The sequence below is a fragment of the Argiope bruennichi genome, chromosome X1 (genome assembly GCF_947563725.1).
Source record: "Argiope bruennichi chromosome X1, qqArgBrue1.1, whole genome shotgun sequence".
Lineage (NCBI taxonomy): Eukaryota > Metazoa > Arthropoda > Arachnida > Araneae > Araneidae > Argiope > Argiope bruennichi.
Window position 1 is genome coordinate 98,901,568 of NC_079162.1, and position 20,144 is coordinate 98,921,711.

The window sequence follows — 20,144 nt, forward strand, 5'->3', positions numbered from 1 at the left end:
GTTAAAGTTTTCGAGATCCCACTTGGAACAAAAAGTGATAATTAAAGAAGAACTGGTCTACAAGCCTAGAAGTTATAGATATGAAAATTAACAAATGAAGCACATAAAGGTGTACATTATTATGTGCACGTTTCGGGTACACATTATTATGAGGAATGAACTGTCCATTTATATTGAGTAAAACGCCTTGAGAATAACGCAGAATGTACTTAAATAATTTATATAAAATGTTATGGAATTATTAAAAATTATATTAATGTTTTAAGAATTAAAAAAACAAAAAACATATTAAAGAATCATAAAAGTTTTTACAAATATTTTTTTAAAATATATTATTTTGTTCAGAAAATGGAATAAACACTAGTTACCAGCATTTTCGAGGCTGCACTTGGAAACAAGAACAATAATTTAAGAAAGGTTCGTCTATGAGTTTCAAAATTTAAAATTGCAAATTTTAAAAGAAGTGAAACATATAAAAGTGCTCAGATATCGAATGCACGACACTATAAGAAATATATTTCATTACACAGTGTCCACATTACAGTCCATTTACACAGTGTGAGAGGTACACAGAATGAATGACATGGAATACATTAATGAATTAATTAAAAATTATGTAAGAAATATTGTATTAAAGAATTGAGACAGTTTTATGAATTACTGCTACTTCCAATTATTTATTGATATATTTTATTTAAGAATCGAGAAACATTTTCGATGTTTCTACATTTAGGAGCGATAATTTAAGAACTGCGGTCCTATAACTATTAACTAAAAATAAAAATATTTGCCAAGAACAAACTAGCCATTTAAACAGAATGAGATGTACGCAGTATAAAAAATGTATTAATGTATTAAGAATCTGTAAATAACTACTGTAAAAATAAGCAAAACTCGTTTTTATATAATCGAACAATAAAACCAGTAAATTTTTTGGCAAGATTATAGGGATTCTTATTTCGCAGTAGTCGATTAATAAGATCTGCTTGAAAATTAGATCCGATTATTAAGTTAAAATATTTCAAACGTTGTAATATAATTCTGATCATTTTTGTAATTTCAATTTTAAATCGAATTTCATATTACTCAATTAATTCATTAATTCCAACATCAATTTAATGCATTAATTCCAACAAAACGCGGAATGAAAGCACCAAAATAAAGTCAGTATTCCTAAAATATCATTGTTTTATTTTAAGTATGCATTCTTTTCAAATTATATCTATTGTCTTTAGAATTTTTTAAATTTCTAATAAAGAGAAGCGTTAACAAATCGAATGGAATATATTAAACAACAAGACAAGAACAATATAAAAATATATTACCTAACATTTATAGGTTATTTTTCTGTACATTTTTCAAACCATCATACATTTATACAAGCTCCAAAGGTTAGAAAACTTCTGGGATGTCGGTACCATTTTATTTATTTTTAAAAGACAGGTTTCGGGAACGTTTCAGAACGCATCTGTTCTAAGCTTGATTTCTGAACAAGTGCAGATCCTTCATTCTAAAAATAAAAGATATTTCAAGAAACCCGAAACAAGGGGAAAGGAGAACCGGTGGGAATAAACACTATTTACTTTTACCTTTCTACGAAATGGACATATTTCTTCTAAAAACAGGGAATGTTCAGGTGAACCCTAATTTAAACATATTGCAAACAGATCTTTTTTTTTTTTCAAACACATTATTTAAAATTCTTTTTTTTTTTTCAACCAACTTTTTTTTCAAACAATTTTTGTATTCTTTTATTTTTAGACTTACGTTTCTCTGTTTCGACAAAAAAAAAAAAAAAAAAAAATTGGCACGGCCGCAGCTGAAAAACGATCCGTCACCCATTCAGTTTTGTCCTGCGACAAATTACATCACAGGTCATTCACTTTTTGTTTTTATTTCTTTTGAACTTTAAATGGATTTGTTTCTAGCTCAACTTTTGAAAGATTCAGGGATCTCAAAATATTAAAAGATAAAAAGTATTAAAGGCAATGGAAGAAAATTTGATATATGAATCACTATTGATTCCTGGAACTGTATCTTCTCTTTATGTGTAATTTATTTACAATTTGTCTGATGATGTACAAAGATTCACATGGACTTTACACGAATTGGAGGTAATTAAAAAATATTGTACAAACCTTTACAAAAAAAAAAATACTTACACAAAATGCACTGTTTTTCAAAATCAGACGTCTTAAAATATTATTTCCAAAAGATATCAATTTTTTATTGCATGAAAATAAAACGAAAAATACTTATCATTGGTAATTTAAAATGATTAATTCTGAGTCCATTACAGCGTCCGGTATTTATAAAAGGTTTCAATATATCTATCTGTAAAGTCTTCCTTTTTGTATATAAAATGTTTATTTTAAAATGCACATTTCAAACTTTGTTTGAAACACTTCTTTTTCATATTCAATATCAAAAGATAGGAAAGTACAGATGAAATACATCTAAGATCATTCGATTCATTTTATCTAAGGTTCAATAACATTAATAAGCTAATCACAATTATAGTAAAAGCAAAATGAGAAATTTTATTCGTAGAAAAAAAAAAACTACACTTAATCTAATTTTGACAATATTCATACAGATATTTTTGCGTTTATTAAATGTTAAAAATTTGCTTCCCTTTGATCCATTCTCTAAAATAGACGGCGTCAGATGTATTATTACCTACGAATTCATTACACTTTTTTTTTTTTTAACTGAAGGTCATTTACGAAGAAATTTATTGATTTACAGAAATAAGCTGTTCAGCCGATCATCGATATTTAAGGTATTCTGAGCAGTTGATTTATCATTAATTTTTTGGGTCACTCACAATTTCCTGAAAATTTAACAGAAATAAAGCGCTATTCAATACAACGGAATTCTTCGTTTAAAAAATTTCAGCAAACTATTTTATTGCTATCAAATTTGTCAGTTATTCGCATTAAATGAATGCTTTTGAATATAAATTTAGATTAAAAGTTGGACATCTGTGAGGCTATAATATTTTTTATCAAGAGAAATCCACTACTGATATTAAAGTAAATAATGTACTTTTTTTAATATGACACCCACTAGTCTTGTTAAAGCAGATAATGTACTTTTCATAATTATATTCGCCAGTTCCAATAAAGCTAATAATGTACTTTTTATTGTGACATCCAAAACCATCGTTATCATTGCTTCGATATTCGCAAATTCTATAAAAGCAAATACTGAGCTTTTCACCAAAACATCCGTAAATCTCTTTAAAGCAGATATTAAAAAGTCTGCTAAGTCTAATTTAAGCAGGTAAGAAACAAAAGAATGATATAACTCTGAATGTTAACGGTATTTGCTTGAGTTGCCCAACCTAAGAAGAATGTCACATTGATGAGAGAGCATTCCCATAATTAATCATGGTAAAACGAATGCGACCACTCACTGATTGACGCGAGATGAGTCAACTGCCGTTAGCACTGAAGGCACGTGAAGTACGCCTACCTCAGTCCAACAAGAAAGCGTCTCGGGAAAAACGTAGCAGATCAAGTCTGCAAGGACACTCACCCTGGAGAGTAGACAGACAGACTCTTTCACTTTCAATACCTCGCGCAAGACCGGACAAGGGCAACGAATTCTTGCACCTTACGGAAATGAATTCGCCCTGCAAAATATCCCATCATCAATAAATGTGGGAAATATTTATTTGTTTGTTTAGTTGATGATAGCAAATAGCTGGAAACGGTTTAGTTTGACAACAAATTGCTATAAAATTTCAGCAGCAGGGATTCAGTTACACAGGTATGTAATGACATCTTTCAGATGATATGAGAATTTAACAATACGTATAAAAAAATTAGATTTTCCATAGAAAAAAGATTTTGCATCTGCAGTCAAAGAATCCATCCGTATTTTCAAAATGTAATTAAAGTTTACCATGAATAGACTAGTTTTCAGAGCAAACCATGATATGATAAGAATTAACATGAATTGTGTAACAGTCCTTTAATTAATTAATGCATTCATGAGGGATCTATCAAAGAAAAAATAAATAAAATTAAGATATGCCCAATAAACACGTTTTAAAGAAATCGCAGATCATCAGCAACAAGTATTTAAGAATGTAATGAACAAATGGTTTAATTTTCTTTTTCATATTAAAATAATTAAAAATTGAAAAGATAAAAAGTTGCGTTTAAATGTATCTTACAAAATTTTGCATCGTCTTGCATAAATGCAAAAAGGTTTCCTTCTACTCTTCCTTTCTCATGTCAGCTAAATATAACGCACATAATCTATTAATGCAATAAACTGCCACTAGGAAATGATAGGTAAATTGAAAGAAAGTGCATTTAAAAAATAAATACAATACTATGCCGCAACTCTAAAAATCATCCATGCGAGACAATTTAAGATGGGGAAGATGTAAGATATCCAAGATGAATCCAGTGATAAAATATGATTTTGAAAATGAATCTGTTATTTTAATTTCACTAAACTGCTACTAAGTTCTATTTTCTATGAATAAGAGAAAAAACATTCCTGAACATTTCAAATTTCTTAATTATTTCACCTCAGTTCACTTTTATTTGTTCAATACAGTGACGAAGCGAGGGGGGAAGCAAGGGAAATCCCGCGGTTCCAGTCTTAGGAGTGCCCTGGAGGAAAAACGTTATTACGTCTGTGCCACCTTTCAAAGCCCAATATGATGAGGGGACGAAGAAGTAATACCATGCCCAGGGGCCATTTACACTAACTAAGCCACTGATGACGACAGCGGGTGGCGAATCATATTATACTCCGTGCACCATTTACCCTCGCAACGCTCCTGTTTCTTCTCCCCAATATCCCTGTCCCCCTCCCTCACTCACCGTCATATGGATCTGAAGTTTTAAGAAATCAAATGTGATGGTAATAGGCGCATGGTATGGCTATTACCACCATGACCTATCATTAGATATTTTAAAATTCCATAACACTGTTTGGTCTAAAACACTTCATATTAATACAATAAAACGATATAGAATCAGACAAAATCGAAAGCTCTCTAATTTCTTTAAAAACTGAGAATGGAGGGTGGGGTGGGGGAATTCTCTTATTGTAATTTAATATTCTTTCGGTTTCAATGCTTTTCTTTTACTATCAGAGTATGAGAAGAAAATCCAATGCCATAGAAAGAAGAAAAAAAAAATTAATTATCTTCAAACTAAGATGATTGTACTTTTATCATATTTTTAATATCTCGATGATTCCGTTCATGTCGAATTATGTATGACCTTCAGATCTTAACAAATGTTAAGGTCTGAATAGGGAACTTATACTATAATTTTCATTTTTATAGCATATCATTGAAGATACAATTTCTAAAAATAAACATACTGCGCCGAGAACCTTGATTGAAAAAGGTTTCAAGCTAAGTATCGCTAAAATAACCTCACAAGTAAGATTTTACTGCAAGTAATAATACAGTGTGTAAAAGAGTGTTTAAAATAAAACAGTGTGTAATAAAGTGTTTAAAAGAATGCCCCGTTATCTACAGAAAATATAATTTTGAATAAGAACATTTATGTAATTTAATTATGAAAACTGATTCTTTATTATAAAAACTGAACTTAATATCTCTGAATATCAAAACAAAACAAAAACAATCCAAAGAAAATATGTTCAAGCAAATAATTCATAGGTATTTGCATCCCAAAGGAAACATTTCAGAAGATACATTTTGATCGAAATAAGTATACATATAATAAGGACAAAAATAGTGTCAAATTATTCCATACCAGAAAAAAGGAAATTTGAATCATCTCTTGAAACTGTTTCTTGAAATCGTTACGTGAAAGAGAAGACACCACCCTTTCATTCATTGCTTCCGTCCATTTTGAAGATTTAGTGGAAAAGACAAGACGCCCCAGACTAAAGCGCGATGACATGCTTAGAACAAAGACCTCTTTTATGCAGTCTGTATTCTCGAAAAATTTGTTTTTCCTTTTGGTAAGAATCGAGGGCACAGATTTCAAGCTGTACAGAAAATAAACTCATCTCCTCAAATCGAAGAGCAAAATATAAACCACAATAGATAGTTTGTTGGAAGACGCCTTTCAAAGCACGAAACTAACAGATGACAAAGCACAATTATTAGATTAAAACTTATCGTTATCTTTCTTACATTCAGATTTCGCAGATATTTTAACGTGAAGAACTAGACATGCGTTTCCTTCCTCAATAAATAAATAAATAATATAAAATAAAATAAAAATGGTGAGGTGGGATTTAAATAAAGATAAGGATATGAAATCAGTGATTTTATCACCTGAACGAAAATCTAAGCTCTGTCTTAAGAAATATTCAGATATTAAAAAAATAAATTAACTGCCACTGATTAAGAAATGCTTTTCTTAATCAGCGGTAGTAACCTTTCGTAATTTGCTGATAAAAAATATTAATCAAATAGTTCGTTTCATAATCGAAAAGTACGTGATTATTAATATCGATACTGAAATTATTGACATTATATACAGATATTAAATGACGAGATATTTTATCTTTAAAGCATTGCAGCATCTTTTTTACTTTTGAAAACGAAGCGTCATAACTTTAAAAATAGACAAAACTTCAAAGTAGCTGATAATTTACCTCATCGATTCTCAATTTACAACGTAATATCCCTTTCATATCTGAACATCACGGTTAGTAATCTCGTATGTCTTAATCGAATTTCCATTCAACAATGATTTGCGTAACACAGAAGGAAAATGTCTCCTTATCTCCAACAATTGCCTTATCTCACCTTTAATATGTAAATTAGGAGAATCAGTGTCACTATTTCAAGTTTAGCACAGTTTTGACGTACAAACGCGCATACCTCGTTTTAATCAATCCGCTTAGTATGTTTTTGTTTCTATTTTAAGCGTAAAAGAACCAATAAATTCGTATTTTTAACATAAAATTTGAATTTATTGATATTTTTCAATATAATATAGTAATTAATTACAAAGAAGCTCGTTTTTCCCAGCCGTTGTTTCGAATAATTCGATGTAATTTTTAAAAATTATATTAAATTAAATTTAAGAAAATAAAATAAAATTAAATTAAAATTATAATGAGTGAAAAGATTACGATTTTTTTTTTTTAATCTTTGCCTTTGAAATCGTAAATCAATTTATTTGGACAATACAATAATTTATTCAGATAATTTTGAATTATTTCATTTTAATAAAATATGAACAATAATAATCTGATGTGGAACGTTTCTTGAGAAACAGACCAATATCAGTTAATAAGTATTTAGAATTAGAATATAGCATCCGTGAAATTATGAGAAAATTAAAGGATTTAAAAACATTTCATTGAGCAAATTTAAGCTACATGAGAAGATACGATTCTTTGAGCAATGCAACAAAATAAAAAAACAGAGCAACAATAGCGAGATTTCTTAAAACAATTCAAAATATTGATAAGAAACAAGAAATAAAAAAACATTTTTTCTTTCGTTTTGAAAAAATTTGCGAATGGTGATAAACCATTTTTGAAAATTCTACTACCAACGCACTTCGAAATTTATTTCCATTTAAAAACATCTCATGAGTAAATTTGGACTTCTTTTCTTGAATAGTACGATTTCTTGAGCTACGTATTGAAATAAAATGTAACTGAACAGAGTAACATTTTTGTTACCTCCTTAATATACTCATCATTATGCTATGAAGTTATGAAATAAACATAAAACGATTTTCCTTTCCCTCTTTATTATACAGAAAGGAAAATTATAAATGATATTATATTAGTTTTTTTTTTTTTTTTCTAATTGAGAAATGGATATGAGACCATTTTAATGAACAGAGAAAAAAATAATTTTTAAAAAATGCAAAATCATTTCAAACGAATTACTAAATCAAATGTATTATTGAATTTTAGCATTAGAATAAAAATTGTAACTACATTTTAGATAATAAAACGTATCATAAACTAAATTTTCCTATTTATAACAAGCAAAATCTTGTATTTCATTCTTTTAATCCTTAAAATAATATAATATTTTTAAAAAGTAATTATTTTAGAATGCTAAACCTTCCTGATTTTAGTTCAATTGAGTGCTTCAAAGAATAAAGCTCCGAAATAAGGGGGAACCAAACCCCAGCAATTAAAAAGACTAAATTATGATCCCTCTTGAATTTTAAGAATTGGTATCTCAAAGTAGAGATAAATGGCACAAGGTGGCAGTAAGAAGTCTTAATTATTCAATCTTTACATAATATTTTTATTATTTAATGGTTTTTTTATGCAAGGAGGAGAGAGGAGGAGTTTAAAATATAAAAATGCTACTTTAATGTTTTAAACTTTTATTCTAGAGTTTTTGTAGCGCTGTCTGTACAATTTAATTTAAGATAAAAGCCAAGTGCAACTTCTTAAAAGCAGAAACCTAAAGATAAAATTTTGTAAGCGAAGACTTATTAAAAGAATCAGAAAAGTTTTCATTTTATGGCAAATAGGCAAGATTAATTCATTCTGTAAGTGTGCGAAAAAAATTTGAATATTGTGATAATTTGAAGTATAAGGACTTAGAAACAGAGGTAATTTGTGGAAATTTGTGGAGAGGTTTTTTGTGGAAACTCTGTAAGTAATCAGTTATTCTAATGTATAAATGAAATTCAAAAGTAAACAGGAAAAACTGATAGAAATGCTGAATAAATTTAAAATATATTTTTAAGAACAGCAGCTTTTGGCAGCTTCAATTTCAATGACAATTTTAATTATAATATACGTAGCTTTTTTTTGAGGTAGTTATTTTGATTACTAATTAAAATTCTTCAAGAAATAAGAAAAATTCATGCTACAATTTATTTATTTATTCTATCGATGCATAAATATTTTTTTAGAAAATCAAAAAAAGAAGAAGAAAACCTAGAATTAAAAGATACGCAGCAAACTAAATCAAAGAACAAAGTAAGTTTTTTGTTTAGCAAACTAAAAAAGTAAAGTCCAATTTTTATGCCAGATAAAATGACAAAACAAAAAACCACCAGAATCAGCCTTTTTTCCAACTTGTCAACAATTCAACGGGAATCATCAAAATGTCCAATTATCAAACAAGCTGCTGAGTGCCAGATTGCAAAACTAATAATTAAAGGTGTGAACGTTTTTTTATCAGCTGTCAACTTTCGCACTTACATATGCATATCTAAAAGATAGATATCTTTTACGTCCTAAATACTCCGCATTCATTAGCCAAAAACTTACTCGTGAACGTTTGGAAAGATACTTATTTTATTCCATCAATTATAGTATTAAAAGGCGGTATTTGAACTCTTTCCGAAATGTAAGTGAGAAAAAGGAAATCACATTCACGAAGAATAAGATGCTACATCTTTTCCTCGTCAGGTAAATAAAGACCTGTTTTCCCCTGATTAGTTTTTTCTCTCCTGAAGACAGTACAACATTAAGAACTACTCCTCCGATAGAATCTTTTGTTCTCACTCACCCTTGTGAGAGTGTGTAATAACGTTTTACACTCAAGCCTAAGAAATTTTAAAACCGGTTCGCGCCCACGCTTTAGGTTTAAGAGACCGGTTCACAGCAACTGGTCTCTTAAGTTTATTTTACGACGAGGGGTAGTGCATCCTGAAATTTTATCTGAGCTGCAGCTGTTTTGGAAAAGTATTTTTCTACACAACCGGTCATCCGATCAATAAGAACCAATAGCCTACGGAATCGTAAAATAGACGCTTTCCGTTTCTACAAAGTACTCTCGAATAAAAAAAAACGCCTAAAGAACATCAAGAATCTCTCTTTTTTTATCGATAAGAATTATTTTAAAAAACGAAAATCAGAAGGAATACATTGGGACAAAGTCCGTAAAAAGCAAATGTCTATATTTGATTCACCAATAAATCGAACAGTGTTTTGATATCCTTTACAAAATGATCAATTCAGACGAAACTTGATCAATCAATAAATTGTATTGCATTTTGATATTCCGTGCAAAAAAATAAATTCAGTAGTAAGTTGATCCATCAATAAATGTCACAGCTTTTTGATATCCTTTGCAAATAATCAATTCTGTCATACGTTTATTTTATTCATTAGAATCGGCTAAGTGACTTCATATGATCAGATTGATTAGAGGCAAAGAATAATATAAAGACTGAAATCGAGACTTGTAGACAAAAGAAGAAACGAAGCATTGAATTCCCAGAGTATTTTTTAAGATCAAAATTAAATAAACAACAAACCTAAATTAATAAACGTTAAAGATTCTAATTTGTTCTAAGTATAATGGTGGGGGGGGGGGGAAATGGAACATGAATATTCTGCTTCAAAAAAAAGTTCACTCGATGAAAAGAGTCTGATCTGTCGGTGCACCTGTTCATTTCAAGGAAAACCAGCAAAAAAAAGTGAAAATAGCCAGAAGGAACAGACTAACTTCGACTCTGGAGGAGAGCTACTCACTTGAGTTCTGCTGATTCTTGAGAAATTCTGAAGCAGGTCTTCAGAACCTGAGGCACAAACTCTCACAATTCGGCCAGTGCGTCTCAATTTGTGGATCACGGAGCTAGCTCTTCAAAGGTTGAAACTACTGCTCTAAAGAGCACCAGTTTTTTTTATATTCATTCCCGATGTTTTGGTAATGTATATTAATAAATATTTTTTATTAAAGAATAAAAATCCGCCTTATTCAAGGATGCTACTGGTATTTTGAAACAAAAAGATCTGTTAATGCTTCATTGAGCACTGCTATGATTATGGCTTCGTTTTCCAAAGATCGTACGGATCGCCAGACTCAAACAAGAACATTATTTATTCGTTAGCATACATAAGTATAAATAAGAATCTTTAGTGGACATAAGGTAAAAATAGCAATATTTAAGAACCACTGGAAATTTCCATCCACATAGTTGGAAAAAGAGTACTTAAAAGAGTAGAGTTGGAAAGAGAGTACTTAAAAGAGTAGAGTTGGAAAAAGAGTACTTAATATATTAGCTTGAAACATCAGCAATATTATCTTGAACATCTTCCAAGATTTTTTATTTTAAACTGATGCTGACAGACAATTTTATGAACGATGACTATCAAAAAATACAATGATACATGGATGATCGGTCAAGCACAAAATAGAATGTCTTTAAGAAGCATGACAAAACAACGATACCACCAACTTTTTACATGAATACTTATATTATGTCTTAAGAACAATAAAATAGGAAAACGCTAAAATAGGGAAGTTATATATATTTCGTCGTTATTATATCAAAATGTCATACAACAAAAACTATGCAACTTAAATAATATGGAATTTTAATATAACTACTAAAACATCATCGGTTTTTATGGAATTTTGTGACAATATACAACAATCAAATATCACATGCAACAATTTCAGAGCACATATAGCAAACCTATACAAGTGTTATGCATAAAAAAATGTTTTGATAAATCTGACATAAGACATTTTGACACAATAATGATGATATGTATCTATGCCCCAGCTTCTTCTAACCATCATGGATCAATGTTTGTTAGATTTATTTATGATTGCCATGCATTATGCTTTCGATCACATATGGCCTGATTCATGTTCACTAGATAAGTATCAAAGACGCCACACCCATTTAATTTTGGAATCCACTTTTTTTGCAGGAGAAAAAAGAACGAGACATCCCAACGATAGGGTAATATAGCGGGCAGTTAAATGTTGCATGACATGTGCGATCACGTTAGTCACACAAAGCGAAATCACGTGAATTGCCTCTAGTGCAAGTGGCAATGTCGAAAATTAGAAGCATTTTTCAATATTTTGCATCTGGAACAGAATGGAAGTAAAATAATTGAATAGGTTTTAAATTCAAAGCCTAAAAGCAAAAATAAACTAAACAGACAGCACTGAACTACTAAAGTCAAAGAAGACATGTACTTTTTGTCGACATATTCTGAATCCATATATCAAAACATAAATACGAGTACAAAAACTCGTAGCACAAAACTTTCATGCAGTTGTTTCGTGTTATATTCGATTAATCAAATATTTTAATTAATTTTTGAGGAAATTAGAATTTTTTCCAAAAGAAATCATTCAAATGACCTATTATGACTTGTTAATTAACTTCCTTTATTCTAGTAACTTCCGTCAATGCCCCACAATATTCCGGCAACTTTTCTGCTATAATTTTATAATTGACTATTTTAACTGATAATGCATGAAATATAAATTAATTATATTTTATATCAGATCTCATTATTGGACTGAGATAGATGTCCATGTTTTATATATTTTATATCAGATCTCATTATTGGACTGAGATAGATGTCCATATTTTATATATTTTATATCAGATCTCATTATTGGACTGAGATAGATGTCCATATTTTATATATTTTATATCAGATCTCATTATTGGACTGAGATAGATGTTCATATTTTATATATTTTATATCAGATCTCATTATTGGACTGAGATAGATGTTCATATTTTATATATTTTATATCAGATCTCATTATTGGACTGAGATAGATGTCCATGATGCTTTAAGCCCTTACATCAGATTTCTTTACAATTTACAGGTAACAACCCCAGATGAGGTAGAATAATAGAAGACAAGTGAGTTTATCAAAACTTATCTTATTGTCTTCTTTTAAATTTCTCAGTATTTGCAAGTAAAATTTGTTAAGAAAATTACTTTGACTTAAAATATTTCCACTGAAGTCATTTCCATAACTATATTAAATTAAGTTATTCTTTTATTTGACATTAATAGACGCTTCAGTTCCATAATTATTTTCCAACGATATTGTAACAATATTTCTGGGATGACAATGGGTCGTGAAAAATGTTTATAAATTTAAAAATAGGTAAAAAGCCCAAAATTGATTTTTTTTAAAAAAAGCCTAAGATTAATGAAAAATAAAAAAATAAAATCGAAATTTTAATGTAAATTGCTTTTAAAATTTTATTTGATGTTATGAAGTTGGGAAGAACACTTTATTTCGCATTTATCTAAGAAACAATCATAATAACTATCAGTTCAAATAAAGTTAAGAGTAAATTTCAAAAAATTTTCAAGACGAGTTTAAAATACAATTTTGATTTAACTACCTGGCATTTCGATTTCCTTCTTTCATTTGATTTGCAATTAATGGAATCGTGACCTCTATGATTCTGAACATAACTTAAAGGTCACGATTTCCATTAAAATAGAAGTAGGTTATCAAAGTAAATACAGCAAGCACTTTAGCCAAAGGTTTAGAGAAAAAGGTTTGGGTTCAAAAGCTCCATGATGTAGTTTCGTTTCAAAATAAACACACACATTTTCATTGGGATTATCCTCCACAAGAATAGAAATAAAGTGTTTCAATATTTCAAAAAAATCGCGATTTCTGTAATTTATCTTATTCATTTATTCAACATTTCAAAATATAAATTCTCTTGAAAATCCCATATACATATCAAATTATTTAGAAGCAAAGAAGATTATTAATTAATGTTATATAAATAATCCACTATGTTACTTTCAAAGAAACTGGAAGAGTCAAAAAAGGGCAGCACTATTAATGTTATATAAATAATCCACTATGTTACTTACAAAGAAATTGGGACAGTCAAAAAAGAGCAGCACTATAAAAAATTGCATCGTATTAAGACATAATGCGTTAAAAACCATTCAGAAAATTCTGGTTCTTAAAACATTTAACAATTACAAAAAAGATCTTATTGTTTGAATGTAAAGATCTTGTGTTTTTTAAGCTGTTAAATATCAAACTTAAAATACTTTAGCTCTATTTTATCAAAGAATATGATGAAAGTTCTAAAAATAATTTCTATTTACGGAATAACTCAAAATCTATTGAAATTCGCATGCGTGAATTACAATATGAGTTGAAATTTTTTTATTTATTTCACCTTGAACTTGTCATGAAATGGACCGAAACTTCGTTGTTGACATTGAAATTGCAATCTGAAAAAATATCACCGTACCTTTAACTTTAAAAAAGTTTTGGTTATCCAACATCCTGCATTTCATAATTCTTTAGAACTTAATGGAATACTATAAATTTTAAAATGTAATTTAAATTTTAACTAATTAATATAATTATAACTTTGAATTGCATTGCATCTGCATTATATCTGTGAAGCCAATGCTTGAGATTTTTATTAAAAATGTTCAGTATCTTCTAATAACAAAAATTTGGATTCCGAAACTAATGAAAAAAATCTATTATTTCGCTAATCAGAATTTTTAGTAGAAAATTCACTATTGCAAAGCAAATGACCTTCCAATTGCGTTCATAACTCGGTCAAACGTCTTCACAAAGTCGGAAAGGTAAAGTTTGGAGAGTGGGGTGCCATCCGCGTTCATCTGGCCAAGGCCAGAATTTATGAAATCCTGTCAAAAACCATGTTAGTTTTGAAAATTCGATATTTCATTCTTTCAAAGGTCGACCTTTACATTCAGTAAATTTTATTTCTAACAGTGTTTCTTTTAAGGTTTGTATTACTATTTAATATGCTCAGATTGATCTCAGGAATTAAGCTGAATCTTTCTCTAATCCTATTAATTCTTTTCGGTAATTATATAACTCTTTTCAATCTTGCATGTAAGATTAGTTTACAATTTCAATAAAAAAATATATTTTGCCTCACTTTGCTCTATAAAAAATTTAATGCATATAGATATAATTATTCATAATAACATTCGATTATACATTTTACAATTCGATGTATTTTTCAGATTTCCAGATTGAAAAATTATCTTTTTTCTTAAAGATTTGGTAATTTTTTTCTTTTTTTCCGTGACATTTACGATTATATATAAAAGCAAATGTCAAGATACAGAAGTTATTTTCCATTTCAATTTTTACATTCCTATCACCTATTTAATTTTCACCTTTGAAGAATAATACAGCGTTTTAATTTAATTTGTCAATAATATGATCATAAATCTGTCTTCTTTACAATTCTTAAGGGGGAAAAAACATTTACCGTTATAATGAAAGGTCCAAGCAAGAAAGTCAAACATTTACCGTTATTTTTCCAAGCAAGAAAGTCAAACACTCGCTCAAAATGTTCCAATCAATATGATTATCTTTATGGTTAAACATTTACTGTTACAAAAAAAAGTCATATTTTTCCAAGCAAGAAAGTCAGATACTAGCTCAAAATGTTCTAATATTATTAACTTTATGGTTAAACATTTACTGTTACAAACAAAAGTCATATTTTTCCAAGCAAGGAAGTCAGACATTAGCTCAAAATGTTCTAATATTATTATCTTTATGGTTAAACATTTACTATTACAAACAAAAGTCATATTTTTCCAAGCAAGAAAGTCAGACACTAGCTCAAAATTGTTCAAATAAATACGATTATCTTTTTGGTTGTACTTTTTATTAAAATTCAAAACCAGTTTCCGGTTGGGTATTTTTAGGGAGAGAGATAATTGAACTACGGAATCAGTTACTTTAAAAATAAACTTTTATCTAACCGTTTGGTGTATATTCTGGCATACAAGAATAAATTCCACTGAAGATATCTGCGAAACTGTCACCATCTACAAAAGTCACTCTACAACAGTTCTGCCATCATAAAAAAATTTCAAAAACCGCATCCGACAGGACAGGAGCAACGAATAAGAAGTGCTTCATCAACGGCAAAGAATGTGAACGTTAATTATTCCTTGCACGTTTAACACCTTACTTGTTGTATTTAACGACCTCAGTAACATTTAAATTAGCGGTAAAATATCTTTATCCACATACTTAGTCGTTTCGTTATTCGTTTGTTAAAGATAAGTATCATATAACGTGTCACAGATATGTAGTTCTATTTCAAGAAAAACGAATGCTTTTCTTTTCATTTTTATCTGTTTAACTTAAGCGTTTTGAACTCGCTATCAGATCACGATAGCATGGTATATTCAAAGGTCTCCTTAACATCTATATAAACAACAAACGTTTATTTCTAAATAGCAGAAGAATATGTTATTCTTATATCATATTTTGGAAATTTAAAGCATCATTTTATTGGATATTTAAAAATAAATAATAAATGGGACAAGGAAGCATCGGAAACACACAAAAAAAACTCAGATTTATCACGAACAACAATTGAACGAAATGTAAAAATGAGGAAAGATTATTCGATAATTCATACCTTGAGTTTTGATTTAAAAATGATCTAATTTAAAAACGCATTACATGATTGAATTCCATATAAAGAATGGAATATGACTTAAAGCATGAACTATCTATCAATAATATCATTTCAGAAATAATAAAAGACTTGGTGAGCAAATTCGACTTATTGTTCTATGTGTCTCTGACCTCTTCAGCCAGGTCCAGATGATCCATACTTAATATTTATGAATAGAAAGAATAGCAACTCATACTTTTTTATTCCGTAGAAACAATGGTTTGCACAAACGTACAATTGAAATTATACATTTGAATTCTAGCTTTTATTAGTTATTGGAAAAAAATCGCATTTACAAAAGAAATTAAAAAAGAGAATTTGATTAACCAAAAAAAAATTGATTGAGGATTTAATTAACCAACATATATTGATTGAGGATTTGATTAACCAACAAATATTGATTGAGGATTTGATTAACCAACAAGTATTGATTGATGATTTGATTAACCAACAAATATTGATTGAGGATTTGATTAATCAATTCATAAACGGATTACCTGGTCTATATTTAAAAAAATTAAAAATCTAATTCCAAGAAAAGGATATAAGGAGAATTTAGATTTTAACTTTAAAATATTATTCGATTAATATGGAGAGTTTGTAACAAACGAGTATCGTAATTATTTAATAAAATATCCAATTCGTTTTCTTTAAGAAAAGTATTCTTTTAAAATAATAGGAACAAAAAAAATTTTTTTTTTCAACTATATTACAGATGATAGAATCAGGCAAATTACCAGTTTATTATCAGAGCAATACCCTCAATCAAACACAATAGGTGATTTTTTTTTTTTTTCCATCGAGAAACTGGATTCCAGATTCGATGCAAATACGATCAAATAATATCTCACGCATCGTTAAAATTTCCCCATAAAGAAAATTTGTAAGAAGATCACAGACAAAAACAACGAGGGAAGAAAGAATTGCTGATAATTACAAAGGAAGACAAACCCGCTCTCTGCTGGGAGGTAACTGATACAGGCCGCAAATTGCTTCGAAAATCAATGATTCGTAAAAAAAATTACAGTCAAAGCTAACATGCCGACTAAATTTAGAGAGCGCAGCAGTAGGTGATATGGATTTGGGTCATTTTCCATGACATTGGTAAAGTAGAGCATTCACCATTTCCCAGGACTCGCATCAACCTTCGAACATAAAAAATGAATCTCCAGGGGCGCGCATCAATAAAAAGGAAGATTGTATCCTTTTACCTGAAAACTGAATTACGATTAAGCTATATCGAACATGGTCATTTACCCTGCATGAGACTATTTTAATTTTATTCGTGATTTACTGACTGCCACAAAGTTCATTCCTTTTCACTGTTAAAAACGGATACAAGTTACAGTTTGGAAATTTGAAAGTGTCATCCTATACTTGAATCCCTTAAGAAAGATTCTAGTAATAGTGATTTTTAGTTTAAAATTAATATGAAAATTATATTGTAAAGTATTATTTCAAAGTATATTGTAAATTATATCGTAAAGTATTATTTCAAAGTATATTGTAAATTCTATTATAAAGTATTATTTCAAAAAAGTTATATTTTAAGTTATTATTATATTGTATAAAAATTATCTTAAAGTTATATTTTAAGTTGTAATTATATTGTATAAAAGTTATCTTAAAGTTATATTTTAAGTTGTTATTATATTGTATAAAAGTTATCTTTTAAGTTATTATTATATTTTAAAGTATTATTTCAAAGAAATTTTTTATTTTATTTTTTCTTTGCTAAAATCTTTTGCATAATGTTATTACTCATTATAACCATTTAAAAGTTAAAAATTTCGAATATTTCTAACATGGTTTCAATTAAAACTTCGAAATAAGTAAAAATCCCAGTTAGGAAACACAAGCATTTTAACTCAAGCTCAAAAAGAAGAACTCGAAGCAAATTTTATGTAACATAGAAATAAAAATTACTTGGGAAATTAAAAAATGCCATCCTATGTATGAAAATAAAACAACTAAAGAACTCCATCACAGAATCTTTAGAACAATGAAAATGAAATCCCTTTCTCTACAGCATGATGGAGCAGATACCGATCGTCTTTATGACCTTAATCCTCATCTTTAAAATAAAATTGTGGAAGCTTCAAAGATATGACTCATCCAAATGTGTACAAGCAGGAATCAATTTATTCTGATCGAACTGATTTGTTCTGACAGCTGTGATTTGTACCTTCACTTTCTTTCATGTTCCTTTATAAAAGGCAAAATGATTTTATTATTTTAACTTCCTGTTCTACCTACGGCATGTTTTTCTAAATCCTCAAGAGTATTAAAAGGACTTTTCATTGAAAAAATGAATCATGAAAACAATGTCTTTGTATTTACATTACGAAATAAAAATATATTAAAACAATGAAGACTTATATAATATTTTTTTTTCTTTAAGAATTTTTTTATTTTATTATGACCTATATATGAAACAAATGGTGAAAATCAAAATGTATTTTAACTCATGTTAATCTCATATTGAAATATAACGTCGTTGTTATATTAAAATGTTGTGTGTAAAATATCATATCCAGCAAAATATATGGTTTTTATGTAATAGCTGAAATCATCAATGAGAAAGGACATTTTTTGACAACATAAACAATTACATAAAACAATTTGATAGCAGATGTAACTGCTAACCTTTACATTTGAGAGCAGATGTAGTTATGAAGCTAAACAAAGTAAATCCAACTGTTTTGCATTAATAAAAACGTTTGGATTATTTGGCAAAATATTTTAATAATATAACAAAGATAAGCAATTTCTTAAAGAAATGAACACAGAGGCAAAGGCATTTATATAATGAAATGATAAAAAGAAGAAAACGCTTTCATGTATGACATTTTGCGCGTTTAAATTTTGTATTTCATAACTCGGACGACGAAATTTCATCGCGTAATTGTTGCTGGTTTAGAGAGAAAGCGAATTTCACTAAACAAAAATTTTCCAGGACACAAATATTTATTCAGAATGGTAATTCACCTCGCAATGAATTGCCATTGCGACAGCTAGAAAGTCTTATGAATCACACTTGTAAAATTGTTATATTTCGCACGTATTTTGATCTGCTAAGATTACATTTTCGTAATCAAAATTGAGATGGATATTTAAACAATATAAAATTTAATTACCTTTTATAAATTCAGAAGAGCAAGTTGATTTAAAAATTCATGAAAAATAAAGAGGGCGGAGTTATATTGCAAAGAACTTAAATTAAAGTAATACTTATTTTGTAACTCATTAACTAGCTTTTAATCTCTTTTTCAACTTCAGATATGTAAATAAAGGATAAAATCTTGGATTTCCCAATAATCTTTTTTTTTTAATTTTCGATAATTTTCTTTTTTTTACCTTAAACAGCTGTTTAGATTGGGAAAGAGTTTTAAGTAAGAGGTTAAGTGAAATTTAGAATCACTCATTGTGAAATACCGAATCAGTAAAAATGTTTGGTAAAAAGAAAATCTGATTTTTTTCTTTATATTAACCAATATATTTTGACATGATATAATCAATCATGTCAAAAAAGGAAAGAGTATGCTGTTAACAAAAATAAGATTTCACTTATTAAAAAATATTTAAAATTTCTTTTTAACTTCTATTATTTTGCTATATTAATATCAAATGGAATAACTAGAAAACAATTTTTAAAGTATGTTTATATGTGAAGTTTATATGTGATTTTGGACGATTTAAACAAATTTAGCAATTCGCTAAGGATTTGTTTCGTTGAACGCATTCCAAAAATATGAAAATGAATGCAATATTTAATACAATCTTACTTGATGAATGCAATATTTAATTCAAATCTTACATTGCGACAATCTTTACCTATTTTTAATGAGCATGAAACATTGTTTGGTTTTATTAAAAATATTTTAAGAAAAAAATATTTTATCTTAACTAGAACTTATATCCTTCATGATATTATGGTAACGATCATATTTATAAATGTTTGGTTTCATATTATATATTATTCCAATGGAT

At 28.5% G+C, this 20,144-nt stretch overlaps 1 protein-coding gene across 4 annotated transcripts in view; it reads right to left on the reverse strand.

Moving 5' to 3' along the window:
* The window catches only part of LOC129958326 (SH3 and multiple ankyrin repeat domains protein 2-like), a 236,849-nt gene that overhangs the window by 111,381 nt on the left and 105,324 nt on the right, over positions 1–20,144 (reverse strand). Inside the window, exon 1 of one of the 4 annotated variants that reach the window (XM_056070736.1) lies at positions 5,754–5,772. The exons of the other annotated variants lie outside the window; for them this stretch is intronic. The gene's annotated coding sequence lies outside the window, so the exon portion shown is untranslated. Of the gene's footprint in view, positions 1–5,753; positions 5,773–20,144 lie in introns of those variants that run through there. 4 annotated transcript variants of the gene reach the window in all.